Genomic DNA, 15,061 nt, shown 5'->3' with positions numbered 1-15,061 from the left:
AAAATAAATGTAGATGTGGCCAGGAAAAGAGTGTTGCTCGGGGGAAGCAAGCTTGAACATTCTTTTTAGACAAGAAACAAGGCAGGGGAAGAAACACAAACAAACATGAAAGCACAAAGAGATGGAAATCAATCCGATGATTATAGAGGAATCAATCTGGCTGAAGTAAAGACCATGGGGACACAGACCAAATTCTAGGATTATCTGAATAGCACAGAACCCTAAGAGACATGTAGAGATAATGTGCTCTTCACAAAGAAATGTGCAGGGATCGGAGTGATAATACAGTGCGTAGACCATTTGCCTTGTACTCGATGACCTGGGTTTGATCCCTAGCATCCCATACAGTGCTGTGAGCCCCACCAGGATTCCTGAATGTGGCATCACAAGTAACCTCTGAGCACTGTCAGGTGTGCCCATGCCACCAAAAAAAAAAAAAAAAGAAAAGAAAAAATATGTATGCATTTATGTGTACACATATATACACACTACACCCTACATATATGAGGCCCCTCCAATAGTTCCTGGGGCCCCAGGGCCACTCATGGTGGCTCTGTCTGGCACTATGTGGCTTGGCTGAGTGATGAGGTGCTATTTGGGCTGGGAGAGCTGGGCGAGCCACGCCCAGCAGTACGGGAAGGGCCCTGGACTCCACTCCTCTATGTCAACTTCTTGGCCCCTAGAGACTTAGAGATTGTTTTTGTTTGTTTGTTTTGGTAGTTTAGGTAATGCGGTTACAACCGTGTTCATGTTTAGGACTTGAGTGCACTAAGTTACTGCACACTTAACACTACCAAAATGCCCAGATCCCCTGACTAGTGTCCGTGAACTCTTTCTGGTCCTCCTCTTCCTTCCCCACTCCTCCCTTCTGCACTCCCTGCACTGTCCGGAATCTGTTTTGTAATTCATCATTCCATCCTGTCTATCCCCTCATTTCGTTTCTTCACATACCACAGATGAGTTAGACAATCAGATATTTGATCTTCTCCCTGTGATTTATTTTACTTAACATGATGCCCTCCAGTTCCAGCCAGGTAACAGCAAACTTCAAGATTTCATCTTCGACCACATAGCTGAGTAGTATACCAAACTTCTTTTACCAAAGAAGTAGTATACCAAACTTATCTGTCTCAGAACATTTGGGCTGTTTCCATATCCTGCTATTATACTTCAGTGAACACATACCTTTTTGAATGTACATTTTTGTGTTTACGGGCTAGACGCAAAAGTGGAATGGAAAGTTCAAGAAAAGAAAATCTTTTCTTATTTTTGAGAAATCACTACACTTTTCCATAGAGACTGAAACAGTTTATAATCCCACCAACAGTGAGTGAGGGTTCCTTTATACAATATCACTACCAACACTGGTTGTTTCTAATTGATAGATGCCATCCTCACTGGTGTGATATCTCACTGACATTTTGATTTGCATTTCCCTGATAAGTAATGATGGATATTTTGTCATATGGCTGTCCACATGTCCTCTTCAGGAAAGTGTTCATCTCCTCTTACGATTTTTTGATGGGGTTGTTGGTTTTGGTTTTGGTCATTGCTGAACTTCATTGCGTACTTTATGTATATCTTTGAGAAATATTTTCTTTTTATTTTAGCTCAAGTTTCTTTAGCCATGCAAAACTTGGGGGTGAAGAAAGAAAGCACAAGAATTAACATTCTTGTCTTGCCCAGGGCCTTTGATCCCAGGTACCTACCACATATGGTTCCCTGAGCACCGCCAGGAGAGATCCCTGAGCACAGTCAGGAGTAAGCCTTGTGCACCATTGGACTGTGGCCCCAAAAAAACAAACCAAAAGCATACTGTCTTTTTATTTTACATAGTTCCATTTATTTATTTTTTTTCTGCTGTCCTTGCCAATGGAGTCACTTTTGTGGTCCATATCCTGAAGAACTTCGCCTATGAATTCCTCAATGTATTTTATAGATTCTGATCTAATCTAGGGCTGGAGCAATAGCACAGCGGGTAGGGCATTTGCACTGCACATGGCCAACCTGGGTTCAATTCTTCCATCCCTCTCGGAGAGCCTGGCAGCTACCAAGAGTATCCCGCCCGCAGCAGAGCCTGGTAAGCTCCCCATGGCGTATTCGATACGCCAAAAAAAAGTTACAAGTCTCACAATGGAGATGTTACTGGTGCCTGCTTGAGCAAATCGATGAACATCAGTAGGACAGTGCTACAGTGCTACAGATCTAATCCAGGGGTCTTTTAATTCAGTTACAGTTAACTCTTGTAAGTGGTATAAGATAGGGATCTGGTTTCTTCTTTTTTCCCCTTTTCTTTTCTTTTCTTTTTTTTTTTTTGCATGTGACTATCCAGTTTTCCAAACATCCTTTGTTAAAGAAATTTTCCTTTCTCCTCTTTATGCATCCAGTAAAGAAAATATTTCATGGAACGTTAAATGTTAAACTTTATGAATATATTAGATATTGGGGATTTAAAATATATAAACATGCTCCAGTTCTGCACCAGGCACCAGACTTATTCAATTAGAATCTCTCTAAAGCAGCATTTTCCAGAGAGGACACCACCCTCTGGATCATAGCTAGGAGAGAGGAAGGTAGGGAGGGAGGGTGCAATTGAGGGGTGCTTTTTCTTAAAGAAGGTAGATTACCAGGGGAGTGCTGAATGATTTCTTTTCTAAAAAGAAGGTTGCAGGACAGGTAAGTTTTGGGATTCCCTAAAGAACTAATGTCCCTTTGTGTAGAGAGGCACCTTGCAAGAAATTCTTTCATAAAGGTACCATCAAGTATATATTGCACTCTCAAAGTCTGCATTCAATTAACCTGGCATTATTCTAGGTTAAAACTCCTAAGCCATGGAACTGGAGTGATAGTACAGCAGGTAGGGTGCTTTCTTCCCATGCAGCAGACCTACATTTGACCCCCAGCATCCTATAACCTCCGCCAATCACCACCAGGAGTAATTCCTGAGTGCACAGCCGGGAGTGATCCCTGAGCATCACCAGAAGTGGTCCATTCCCCACTCAAATAAAAAAAAAAAGAAACAAACAAAAAACCACCCTCTTCCTAAATGTGGTCCCTCAGGGTCCCATCAGACTTCCCCTAAAAGAATTCCTCACTCTTTATATTTCCTTTCATATATATATGGCCCTTGATAGGCTCATTTTCCTCATAGTTTTCCACAAAATTTTCTAAAAATGTTCAGTGTATCTTCAGCTGCTCACCCCCAACACTTATCCAATCCTAGTAAGAACAAAGGAACCTGTGAAAATTCCATGAATATATCTTATAATAAACAATTGATTTTAACTGCTCTATTCACCCCTAATTCTAATGAATATTCCAATAATAAGTAGACATATCAAGTGATATTCTTAATCACTTTTTACAAAAGATTTCCAGAAGCACAGAAGTGTGAAGAGGCTCTATAAAAAGCTAATAAGCTAAGCTTTCCCTTCAGTCTTTCTGTGCTACTAAGCTACTCTTTAAGTGCTACTAAGTAGCTAGCGAAGTGCTAGCTCTGAAAGATACAAAGTATATGGAAATCTTCAGGACTGAGAAACAAACTTCCTAAACAGAGGGACAGAAGAAAGGGTAGAGGTGGGCAGTGGAGGAAAAAACTTCTAAGTAAAACCCTGGTTTTATCCCAGCAAGGATTTGTTTCTTGGGACTAAAGCCAAAAGCCCTGGCTTTAATAGATAAGTCTTTAGAAACCTCCCCCCAGCACCCCATTATTTAACATCATCCTAAAGTTAGTCAGGAATGAACATCACTGAAGCAAAGAAGATCTCTTCTTGAACTGGTATGTGTGAACGTTTTTTAATCTATACATTTTTTTAATATAAAATAATCTTAGGTCCAACGCAAAGCCCATCTTAAAGTAGTGATGATGATGATAAAAATTCCATATTCTATCCTATTTATACTGCTAATAATGAATCTGCTAAGATCAAGATTGTACTAAGGTCATAGCAAAGGAAGGTCAAAGAAACCAAGTTCTTAAGCTACTGTAAACATCCTATCATTTGTTATGTTAATTGTTATTGAATTGAAATTGAACAGTAACAAGGTTAAATACTGTTCAAAAAGGTGAAACCAGACTTTTGACTTTATTGTATCACTCAAGAAAAACTGCAGCTTAGTGAACAAAAGGTGTGTACTTGAACTGTATCCATCACTACACATGAAGAACTCCATCTATATGGTGCAGTTATGTACAGTTATGTACAGGGGATGCTTCAATATGTGCTACTCTAAAAGCTTATTAAAATAGATCAATCTTTTTCCAATGGAATATATACAGGGGGCGGGGGGAGAGAGAGAGGGCAGAGAGACAGAGACAGAGACAAAGTACACTTCAGCAAGCAGTGATACTCTCTTCAGCTCTTTCGAGATTGCCAGTATCTGTGTACACCAAGCACATAATTACACTGCTTCTAATATGAATGTCAGGAAAGTCAGATCTTTGAAATACTTTAATGCATGCACAAAATCTCATCTTTCATTACATTAGTTAGCCCACTTAACAGTGGACCAAAACATGCAGACTGTTAATAACACAATCTACAAAGGGAGGAATTTTGTGAATATGGTGTGAGTTAAAGAAATAAAAGGCATTAGACACCTGGATCAAGACTAGTGTCTGAGTGCATCTTTATCAACACATTTCCAGCAGTTTGGCAAAGCGCCCAGGGATGATTAGCAGCCAGCGTAAAGGAGGAAGGGGTATGGCCAAATAAAATTGTAAAGTCTCCTCCCAGTGGCAACACACAACAGCAGCAAAACAGCAAAGCAAAGCAGCTTCTGAGGATAACCTGGCAAAATCCAAATACTCCAAGCAGAGCTAGGTTCCTACAATGAAAAAGTGAAATCTTAAAATCAGCACCATATCAGACAACAGAACTCCTAAGTTTATCTGTTCTTGTGTTCATAAAGGTGAAGAATCTACAAGGTAAAATAAGCCAGCATAAATGTTAATAGGTTAACAGCTTTCTCAAACATCCTATGGTTTATCTGATGGGCAGGTATCTATTCTTCCTAAAATAAAGTAAGCATCGCCACATCCCTTGCAAAAAGAGTTCTGATACAAATCTAGTCTCTTACCAAATAAATAATTTTGGGAGAGAAAATAATTGCGAGTAGTTATAAGTCTAATTTGCAAAATCCTCTTTTGCTAAGAACTTAGTACTAGGTAAGTAATGTCAAACGTAAAAGTAAAAATACTTATTTTCTAGATGCACCAACAATTAAACAGACTTTGACTAGCTCTGGCCCTGAATTACTTGTAACCCTGAGTGACCAGTAACATTATAACACAAGCAATTATCAATAATAATTGATATTCCTCATTTCTAACAAAACATGGATGTCAAAATATGTTTTAAAAAGTGTTGTTTTCTGCTAACAACCCATATTTTATATAGCAAATAAAGGGACAGTAAATATTCAAATAACTTCCATTTAAGAACAGCTTTTATTCGAAGAGTTCCACATGTCTTATTTTTCAGTTATCCTTAGCTAAAAAGAGGGAGGAAAGGGGAAGGAAGCAGACTGTATTATCTTCTGGAACAATTTCATCCTGAAATGAGACTCAGGAAAAAAAAAGCAAACTGCTCTCTCAAATGCTGAAGAAAAAAAAAAAAGGATTCATTTTTTAAAAAAAATTCCAACAGTTGGCCTAAGAAAACAAAAAACAGATTCTGTCTTCTACAGAGCCACTGGACTTGAGTAAGTACCTCAGTTTCCCCCAGTGTTTATTGAACTGAGAACAAGGAAAAAAATTCTTTTCTTATTTTTTTTCTGGTTGAAAAAGAGTAGTATACACTGGGTGTACAAGCCTAATTTCCGATAATGGTATTGAGCATGCTATCTAGATAGGAAGCGAGGAGAGCGATTAAGTGTGCCCATCTGTATATTATGTAACCCCGAGTGGGAAATAAAACACGGCCCTTTAAAGCGAAACAGAGTAGGACCACACATTCAAACAGCCACATGTAACACAGATTTCAGGGACACGGAATCTCAGAATGATAAATGTCAAAGTTCTTGATTGTTAATCGGGTAGCAGGAGACGCAGCTATCCTCAGGCCTGATACCTCCTGCACAGATGGATGTAAAAACGTGCAGCACTACAGGAAGGAGGTCCACGGTGGAAGTGAGGGCCGCCACCGTCTCCGCATTGCTAAGTGTCTGACGCCTCGCCCACTACTGTCCACACGCCCAAGTTTCTAAAGGACCGTCTGAGGAATTTCTCCGGAAGAAAGGGCTGCTAAACCAGAGTTCCACCGGAGAGCATTTAAACGCCCCTCCAAACGATCCGAGCCACCGTGCCCGGGGCCCCACGCAAGGAGCCTCGAGTGAAATTCCAACAAAAGAGGATTTTGCAAATTAGACTTCTAACTACTATTCCTTCCGAAGGGGCAGGGAAGGGAAACGCGTGGCTGGCTTGACCTTACCCGGCTGCTTAGAAGTACTGCGGAGAATTTTCTGAGCTTCCCTCCCCATCCGCTCCCAATTTCCCTTCCTTGCCTGCCCGGGCTGCTCCCCCGCTCCACCTTCCCTGCACGCAGATACCAGAGCCTGCCCCCCTCATCGGCGGGAGTTTAAGGGCTGCTGCAACCAACCAGCTATAATCCCAGGAGCCAGCGAGGTGGAGATTAAACTCCCAATAAAGTGTTCCCCCCCCCAAAAAAAAAGTCCTTCTGCAAATAAGAACCCACCCACCAACCCACATCCTGTGATCACACAGCGACCTTAGGCTCCGTGCATGAAGTCCCCCAGGACCCTCCACTCCCCCCCCCATAATAAATTATATAAATATATATATTTTTTATTTTATTATTTTTTTAAGCCCAGGCACCTTTCAGGCTCCCGATCTCCTTGCCCGGGCTGCGAGCGCCCCCAGAGGCGCGCGTGCTCGGCCCCGCACCTCTTCGCTCCGGCAACTGGCGCCTCGTGCCTCGGAAGTGGCCGCCGGAGTTGCCCAAACGCCGCCTCCCGCGCCGGCGGGATCGCCCCCTCTCCGGACCCCGCAGAGGTGTCAGTGCCCGCGCCGCTCCCGCCGCGGCCGCGTGTCGCCGCCCGAGCCCCGCGCTCCGAGGGGGGCCCCTCGGCCCCGGCCGAGCGCGTGGGGAGCGGCGGGCGCCGGACACGTTGCGGCGCTCGGGCCCGCCCGGCCGCCCGCGCCCCCCAGCCCGCACCGCGCCCAGGTGCCGAAGGGGGCGGGCCGGGGTCCCCGCGTGCCGCCGCGTGGCCGCGAGCAACAGGGCGGGCGCCTCCCGGGCGGCCCCGGCGCGGCGCGCGGCCGGACCGTTACCCGCGCGGCGTGGTGGGGGGCCCCCCAGCAACTCACCGACTCGCACCTCGGCCGCCTCGGCGCCCCGCCGCTCCCCAACGCCCGCCGCCGCCGCCGCTCTGGCTCAGCCGCAGGCGCCGCCGAGCAGCCCCATCTACAAAGTCGGGGCTCCGAGTTGGGAACTGGAGCGCGCCCCCTCCGTGCCGCGCTCCTCGCCGCCGCCAGCACCGCGCGCGCAGTCCGGCTACCCGCAGCCGCCCTCCTCCTCCTCCTCCTCCTCCTCCTCGGGCTCGCCCTCCTCCTCCTCCCTCTCCTCCTCCTCCTCCTCCTCCTCCCGCCGCCGGGGCGCGCTCCCTCCCGGCCTCGCGCGTGCGCCGGACGCCGGGGAGCGCGCTCGGGCGCGAGGGGGCGCAGCAGCCGCCCGCCGCCCGGCCCCGCCTCTCCCGGCGCCGCGCCGAGGCCAGGTGGAGCCCAGCCCGCGGTTGGGACCCGGGGCCGCGCGCCGCCACCGCCGCCGCCGCCGCCGCCTGCGCCCCTCGCCTCTCCACGGCTCCCCGAGATCCCGACCCCGCGCCACGCCCGCCCAGGGCACAGCGCGTCCGCCCCCGCCTCGGGTGCTGGCGGCCGAAATTGCCGCTGTCATTTCTGCGGGCCCAGCTCGCCCCGAATCGGGCCCTTCCGACACGCTCTTCCCCGCCCTTTCCAAGAGTTTTACATTCCAGGAACCGGGCGCTGCAGCACAAAGGCTCAGTCAGTCCTGCAAGAAGAACCCCCGGGAAATGTCCCTCTTCCCCGCCCCCCCACCCCACCCTCCACCTCCCCACCTCCTGCCCGCACGACCCTGACTCCGAAGGGCATTTGGCCCGGCAGGACAGCGTTGACGGCGTCCTTCGTGCATTTCATCCCCAAGTCTCCTGAGCAGGGACCCGCACTTTTGAGCAGATCTCGGAGCCCGCTCGGCCAGACACGCGCAGGGCCCCCGCAGTCCAGCTCTTCTTCCCCAGGTATCTGATCTCTCCAGATCCCCAAGGACGGGGTTCGACCCCTCCTTTCCACGTCCACTCTGCTCTGCATGGAGTACGGTCAGCTCTGATATACGAACGCCCCGGTGCGCGGATGACACGCTTCGAAAAGAACGCAGATTTCATTTTTCAATTGAAAGCAACTAAGCAAAAGCAAGTGTGGCAGCGTCTCTGGCTCAGGAAAAGAAAAAAGAAAAAAAAAAAAACCTAGTAGAGAACTTCCCGATTCCCGGAATAGATACCCAATCCACAAAGAGGTCTTAGGAGCCCTCAGACCCAGAATTGGGGAGGAGGGAACATTTGGAAAAGCTCTCCTGTTTTCCCTTAATTTGAAGAAACTGAGAAATGCTGTTTAAATTTTGCAAATCATTTGCTGCAGTCTTTTCCAACTGAATGTTCAAAGTGTGAGGGAAACTGACACACCAGGGTGTCACATCAGGCGCCCCCTGACAGCCAATCCTGGATGAGGAGCACGGTTTGCACAGCCCTGCACACACCACACATGTTTGTGGTATGAGTGAGTGTACCATGGCTCTGGATTCAGGCATGCGGTATCAGACACCATGTCCTCCCCCCACTGGCACCCCACCCCCACCCCAAGTCTCACAGCCAGGTGAGTGATAGGCACAGAAGGGAGAGAGAATACTATAGATGGGGGTGAATGAAGAAGGCCCAGCACCCGAACCTGTTTTTCTCCTTGGCCACAACTAAGCATCAAAGATTAATTTACTTTTCCATTAGGAACATTAATTTTGCAAACCAACATGCAGAGAGACTTTGTAGAGTATTAATTTAGAACCTTGTTTCCTGGAATGGTGGTGCTGAGGAAGGGAAATTGGAAGCATTTCAGGGGACCTGAAAGGACCAAGAGGCAAGGTAACTTTGCCATGTGTGACAGCCACCCTCTCTGAGGACAGGTCAGCAGAGTTAAGGGGGTGGAGGGGAGTTGAGCAGGCCCACACAGAACAGAATGAGTTTACTCTTCTAGCACCAGAAGACTCCAGGGCTTCCTTTTCTCCCACCATCCCTTTCTTTCCCAATTGTATTTATCTCCCACAGTACACCCAAGGGCTCATTGGTGCTGTAGCTTCTCCTACCAGATCACCTTCTCTCCATGTGGTACTCAGATGGGTACTCTGGGTTCCTCTGGGGACCAGAGGGGAATGCTCATTCTGGGTGTCTTTCTGATTCCTTTCTAGTACACTTCTATTTCCTTCACATTATTCTGCAATGTCAGAACCTCAACTTTACCCTCAGATCCTACAAATAGTTAAGAAGCTAAGGAAAGACATCTTGCTGAGGGAGATCTATGGGTCTTTCTCCTCCACCCCTCAAACAAACCCGGATAGATCTCCCTGACTCACAACTGGAAAAAGAACTGGCCAATTCTCTCCTTCCTATAGATCAGGGATCCAGCATGTTGGGGGCAGGAGCTCAGGAAGAATGATCTTTAATTCAGAGTTCCCAGTCTGTTCTCTAATGGCAGTGGCTCTTAGACAGATGTTCTTTGTGGTTGTTAGAATCTGCCATATCCTCAGAAAAAATGACTTTGCTTCATAACTACCATCTCTTTGGGATTCTCTTGCAAGAGAAATAAATGTCTCTTTTCACATTTACATTTTATCAAATGCTCATATATATAAGTACTGCTATGAGACACTACTTTTTACAAACGATAGTGCCCATTTTAGGACATTCTGTTCTTCCTTGAAATTTTAAAGGTGGGGCATGCTCGCGTAAAGTGAAATATCATCTGAACATCAGAACTCTCATTATGGCTTGCTATCCCAACTTTCTGAAAGGGCCTCATTTCTGAGGCACTGCACATCCATTCCCAGGCCTGCTCAAATTCTTCATTCCAGGCAAGGAAAGTTGTGATTGAAAATGACGGGGAATCCTTCTTTTCAAGCATCCTTAATGGACCGACTTTTCATTTCCTTCAAGGTTACCCTAAAGGGATCATAATTTTACCACAGTCTAGTATCTCCTAAGTCATAACTCATCCAAAGTCTGGATTTTGATTCTTAATTCCGCAGCATCTGCCACTGGCTTTATTTCCTCCTTCAAACAGAAACAAAGCATGAACTTTTAATATGCCCGTGTTTTCTTTTCTCTAGTGACCTGCTTTGCTAGTTTAGAAATTGTGATTTTTTAAAAATTTTGTTAATGGTGAGAGCCCCAATTTTAGCAAAGCCTGATTATTTTCCTACTAAGCCATCATAATAAGAGCAGTGATGCTCCTGGAATAGAGCTTTATGAAAAATTGCAACTGACATGCTTCATAGAGTCCACCAAGCTTTCCTTCGGAATACTTTATTTAGCTTCACCCTTTTTTATCTCTGTTCACAAAGCCGGGTCAGACTGTGATTTCCAGCCTCAGTACTGACCTTTCTAATTCTAGTTCCTCTTGCTTGCAATTTACCCTGCGCTCAGTGTACATACACATGCAGGCATATGGACCACCTAGCAGTGCTGGAGGCCACCAGGGCTGTACCTGAGGTGCTAGGGAACTCTGTGCTGTGGGGGATCAAACTTGATGCCTTATACATGCAAGTCATGTGCTTTACCACTTATGCCATCTCCCCTGCCTCTGAGCAGTACTTCTTACTTTTGGCTATTGGAATAATCCAGAAAATGAACTTCCCCCCACCCCTCTTTCTCCCTTCCTTCCTCCTTCTCTACCTCTCTCCCCCCCCCCCCCCCAATCCCTAGATTTAATTGTTCCAGGCTGCAGTCTAGACATGAGACTTTTTTCCAGAATTCTCCAGGCAATTCTAAGATATAGCCAGAGTTAAGGACTCCTAAAATGAGTCATTTTTGCAAACGCCATTTCTTACCAAGGCTTCTCAGAACTTTGGGATGGCTCCAAGTTACCTCAAGTGATCAAATTAAATATCTAATCCTGTACTTTAAGACTCTTTGCCAATCGACTAGAATAGTCTCCTTTCAGAACAGCTTAAATTTATCTTCTTTCTAAAGCCTCTGCAGATTAGTCTCACCTGGCTGCCTCAAGCTCCGTGTTCCCAAGTCTCTGAGCACCCCAACTGGCACTGGTATACAAGCACTCGGACTCCAGTTGATTAGGGATAATATTGTTTTAATCTTGCTGTTGCAGATATCTGTCAGAGACTTTCCTTGTAATCCAAATCTCTCTGAAGTCCCACTAGGTCAATAGGCAATCTCAAAATAAACAGATATGCTATTCTTCATAGAAATTTCTCTTAGCTATCTGAAGAAACATTCCTGCTACAATGGGAGTTCATTTTTAAAAATAGCTTTATGGGGGCTGGAGTGATAGTACAGCAGGTAGGGCACTTGCCTTGCATACAGATGATCCAGGTTTGATCCTCAGCATCCCATATGATCCCTTCAGCCTCGCCAGAAGTGATCCTTGAGCACAGAGCCAGGAATAAGCCCTGAGCACCCTTGGGTATGGCTCTGAAACAAACAAACAAAAAACAAGAAAAGAAATTTTATTTTTATCACCACAATTAAAAATCAGCAGCTGTAAAACTACCATGATCAATGAAGCTTTTTCCCCCCTTACAACAGAAAATCTCTATCTCAGGGTATCTCTTGGACTTTCTGTACCACCATTCACTTAATTCATGCATTGAAGTTGGGCTTCACCACCCATTTCTCTTATGAAACTACTCTTTATGTCTTAGTTGACATCACTCATTTATTACTGCTAAATGCCTAGAATAAAACAATTAATGGTATCAAATTGCTCCTGCTTAAGAATGGAGAATAACAACACATTTCAATATCACAGGATAAATGCTATGTCAGGAGTCTTTTAAAAATTGATTTAAATTTATTTATTCAGGGTTTGTGGGGCATACCCATAAGTGCTCATGTGTTGTTTCTGGCTCAGTGTTCAGGGATCATTCCTGGAAGTATTCAAGAGACCCTATAGGATATCGTGGATCCAACTGGGGTTGGCCGTACACAAGGCAAGTGCCTTAACCTGTGTACTATCTTTCAGGTCCCTATCAAGTATCTTAAACAGATACAAAAGACATTATAGGGTCATTGCTGAATGTTCATACACTTCAACTTCTTTGTAATGTTTGAGAAGCCAAAGTTCCACCCTCACCCCCAATCCTCATCTTATAGGCTTTCCTTCCACTTTTCTGATACTATGAAATCCTGGGAATTTTTTCCCCCTATTTCTCTGATTATTTCTTTTCTGATATCTTGTTGTACACTTTAAATAGAAAGGTTCTGCTGAAAATGGAAGACATTTTTGAGTGAGAAAGGCAGAAAGAGACTGCTGTTTTTTTCCTCAAAAATCTCATCACCCCTTAGGACCTTATCTTTTGCGCTTAAGAGTTTCCTCTCCCCTGAGGCATGTTTTTCAACTTCCTGTTGAATGTCTCCATCTGGAAAAGCCATTTACAGCTCTAAGGAAGAGTCTAAAATAAAATTCATTGCTTACCCACCCTGGTCAGCTCCTTCTTGCTGCTTTCCCCTGGTGCTTATTTTACCCCCCTTTTATTCTCTTCCTTTCAGAGACAGTCTGTGGTACCCATCCCTCGTAAGTCCACCTTCTCAAATGTAGAAGTGGATTCTCTTGTCCAATTCTTCTGACCTACCAGGGAGAGTAGAGTCTCCTTAGCCTATTCCAAGTGCATCTGAATGCCAGCTGTCAATCATACCTTCCCTGCCTTTCCCTGCCAAAGGGAGTCCACTCACCAGATCATTCCCCTTGAGAGCACTACCAGTGCTACCACCAAACCATGCATACTACACACCAATGATACTTTTTACCTTTTTGTTGTCATTCCTTGGTCTTAGCAGAATTGCTACTTTCACCCCCTTCTCAGTTGGCCAAAATCTAAGCTTTTATGGTCTGCATACACCCACCCCTGGGCCTTTAAACCTTTCCTCTCTGACCCAAATCAGGGTAAGGCTTTTCTTTGAATTTCTGTGACATTTGATCTTGTATTAACATCCCACTTGCAATAGGAGCATTCCCATATTTGAAAACAAAACCTTAACAATTTTTTACCAGCATTTCTAAGTCCCATCCCCTTCTTGCTTGGGGATAAGAAAGTGGATGAAAGCCTAGAAATTGGCACGCTGCTAGTAATAGTAGGGGTTGATTGATATATAGTGATATATTGATATATAGTGATATATAGTGGACTTCTATTTCTTGAGCCACCCCCAGCAATGGTCAGAGTTTACTCATATTTCTGTATTCAGGAATCACTCCTGAAGATTCAGAGGGGACCATATGGGATGCTGGTGATAGAACTCGGGTAGACCGTGTGCAAGGCAAACGCCCTATCCCCTGTACTATTACTCTGTACCCCAACACCACCCATCCCCTAGGACTTCTAAAATCATAGAACATGAAGTGAAAAACAATGCTGCCAATTAGAACTGAATTTTTTTTCTTTTTGGGTCACACCTGGCCATGCACATGGGTTACTCCTAGCTCTTCACTTGAGAATTACTTCTGGTGGTGCTCAGGGGACCATATGAGATACTGGGAATCGAACCCAGGTTGGCCACGTGCTAAGCAAACGCCCTCCTCGATGTGCTATCACTCTAGCCCCTAGAACTGAATTTTTTGTTTTTGAAGATACCTGTTTGGAGGTTCTAGCAGGGGAGCGCAGCTACTCGTATACCCTCGACCGAAGACCGGTCCGTCTCTATCGGGGAAGGCCGTCCTCTTCGACCGAGCGCGCAGCTTCGGGAGGGACGCACATGGAGCGGTGAGGGAGGAAGGGGACACCCGCCTAGCCAGCCAGATCAGCCGAATCAACCCTGGCGATCAATGGGGTGACAGATGTCGCAGCCAGATCGCCCTCACATCCTGTTGTAACTAAGAAACTAAGAACTAAAATTCTTCTTCTTCTTCTTTTTTTTTTTTTTTTTGGCACATCAGAATTTTATTACATATTTACATTAGGGGAAAATAAAGGAAAAATAGGTCCACATCTAGCTAATAGATTAACTAGATTTCCTAATGCATGTTATTCCAGTTTCTTCATCTTTATTTATTATTATTTTTATTATTTTACTGAAAAAAAAATCCCATGTAACATAATTTTACTGCTCCTTGGCATTTTTATTTTTTTTACTTTTAGGTCACAACTAGCACAGAATATGGTCTCCAAGCTCAGCAGGAGTAATCCCTAAATTCAGAACCAGGACTAAGCCCCAAACACTGCTAAGTGTGAACAAAAATTAAATAAAATAAAATAAATATGATTTCACCTGTGGCCACTTTGAAATATTGAGAGTCCACAGGAAATTAGATAGTCCCTCTTTGAGAAAGGCTTTTCTAGTGTGTCAACCAATATGGGGTCATAAAATAAATATATTGAATCATGAGTAAGAATTGAATTCTTGTTCCCGAAGATGCTTGTTGTAATTAAGAAACTAAGAACTGAATTTTATTGTTCCTGAAGATGCTTGTTGTAACTAAGAAACTCCTACAGTGATGGTCAAAGTTTATGAAGGAACCTCTACTTGAACTTATCCTATCAGCAGCTAATCTCTGAGATTCTCATTTTAAAATGACTTATAAATTTTGTCTCTCCCATTTCTATTTGAGCTGAAAAAACCAACTCATACAAATGAATATTTTTGTCTGTTTTTGGGTCACACCTAGTAGTTCTTGGTTGCTCCTCCTTGTTCACTGTTGGAGTGGGGGGTGTTTACTCTCCAGGATGCTCTGGGTACCATGCTGTGTCAGGGATTCAATTTGAAACTCCTGCTTGTAAAGCATTCACATCAGCCCATTGACCATTTC

General features: G+C 44.9%; 1 protein-coding gene across 3 annotated transcripts in view; it reads right to left on the bottom strand.

Moving 5' to 3' along the window:
- PALS2 (protein associated with LIN7 2, MAGUK p55 family member) overlaps nt 1-8,117 on the bottom strand; it is a 91,777-nt gene extending 83,660 nt beyond the window's left edge. The window contains exon 1 of one of the 3 annotated variants that reach the window (XM_056118110.1): nt 8,095-8,117. The gene's annotated coding sequence lies outside the window, so the exon portion shown is untranslated. Of the gene's footprint in view, nt 1-7,327; nt 7,557-8,094 lie in introns of those variants that run through there. The other 2 variants (XM_056118112.1, XM_056118113.1) reach the window with 2 other exon arrangements.
- Between the last annotated feature and the right edge of the window lie 6,944 nt (nt 8,118-15,061).

The sequence above is a fragment of the Sorex fumeus genome, unplaced genomic scaffold, assembly GCF_029834395.1.
Source record: "Sorex fumeus unplaced genomic scaffold, SorFum_2.1 ptg000037l, whole genome shotgun sequence".
Classification (NCBI taxonomy): domain Eukaryota; kingdom Metazoa; phylum Chordata; class Mammalia; order Eulipotyphla; family Soricidae; genus Sorex; species Sorex fumeus.
Note: the sequence above shows the minus strand (reverse complement) of the source record. Positions and strands in the feature narration are given on the sequence as shown.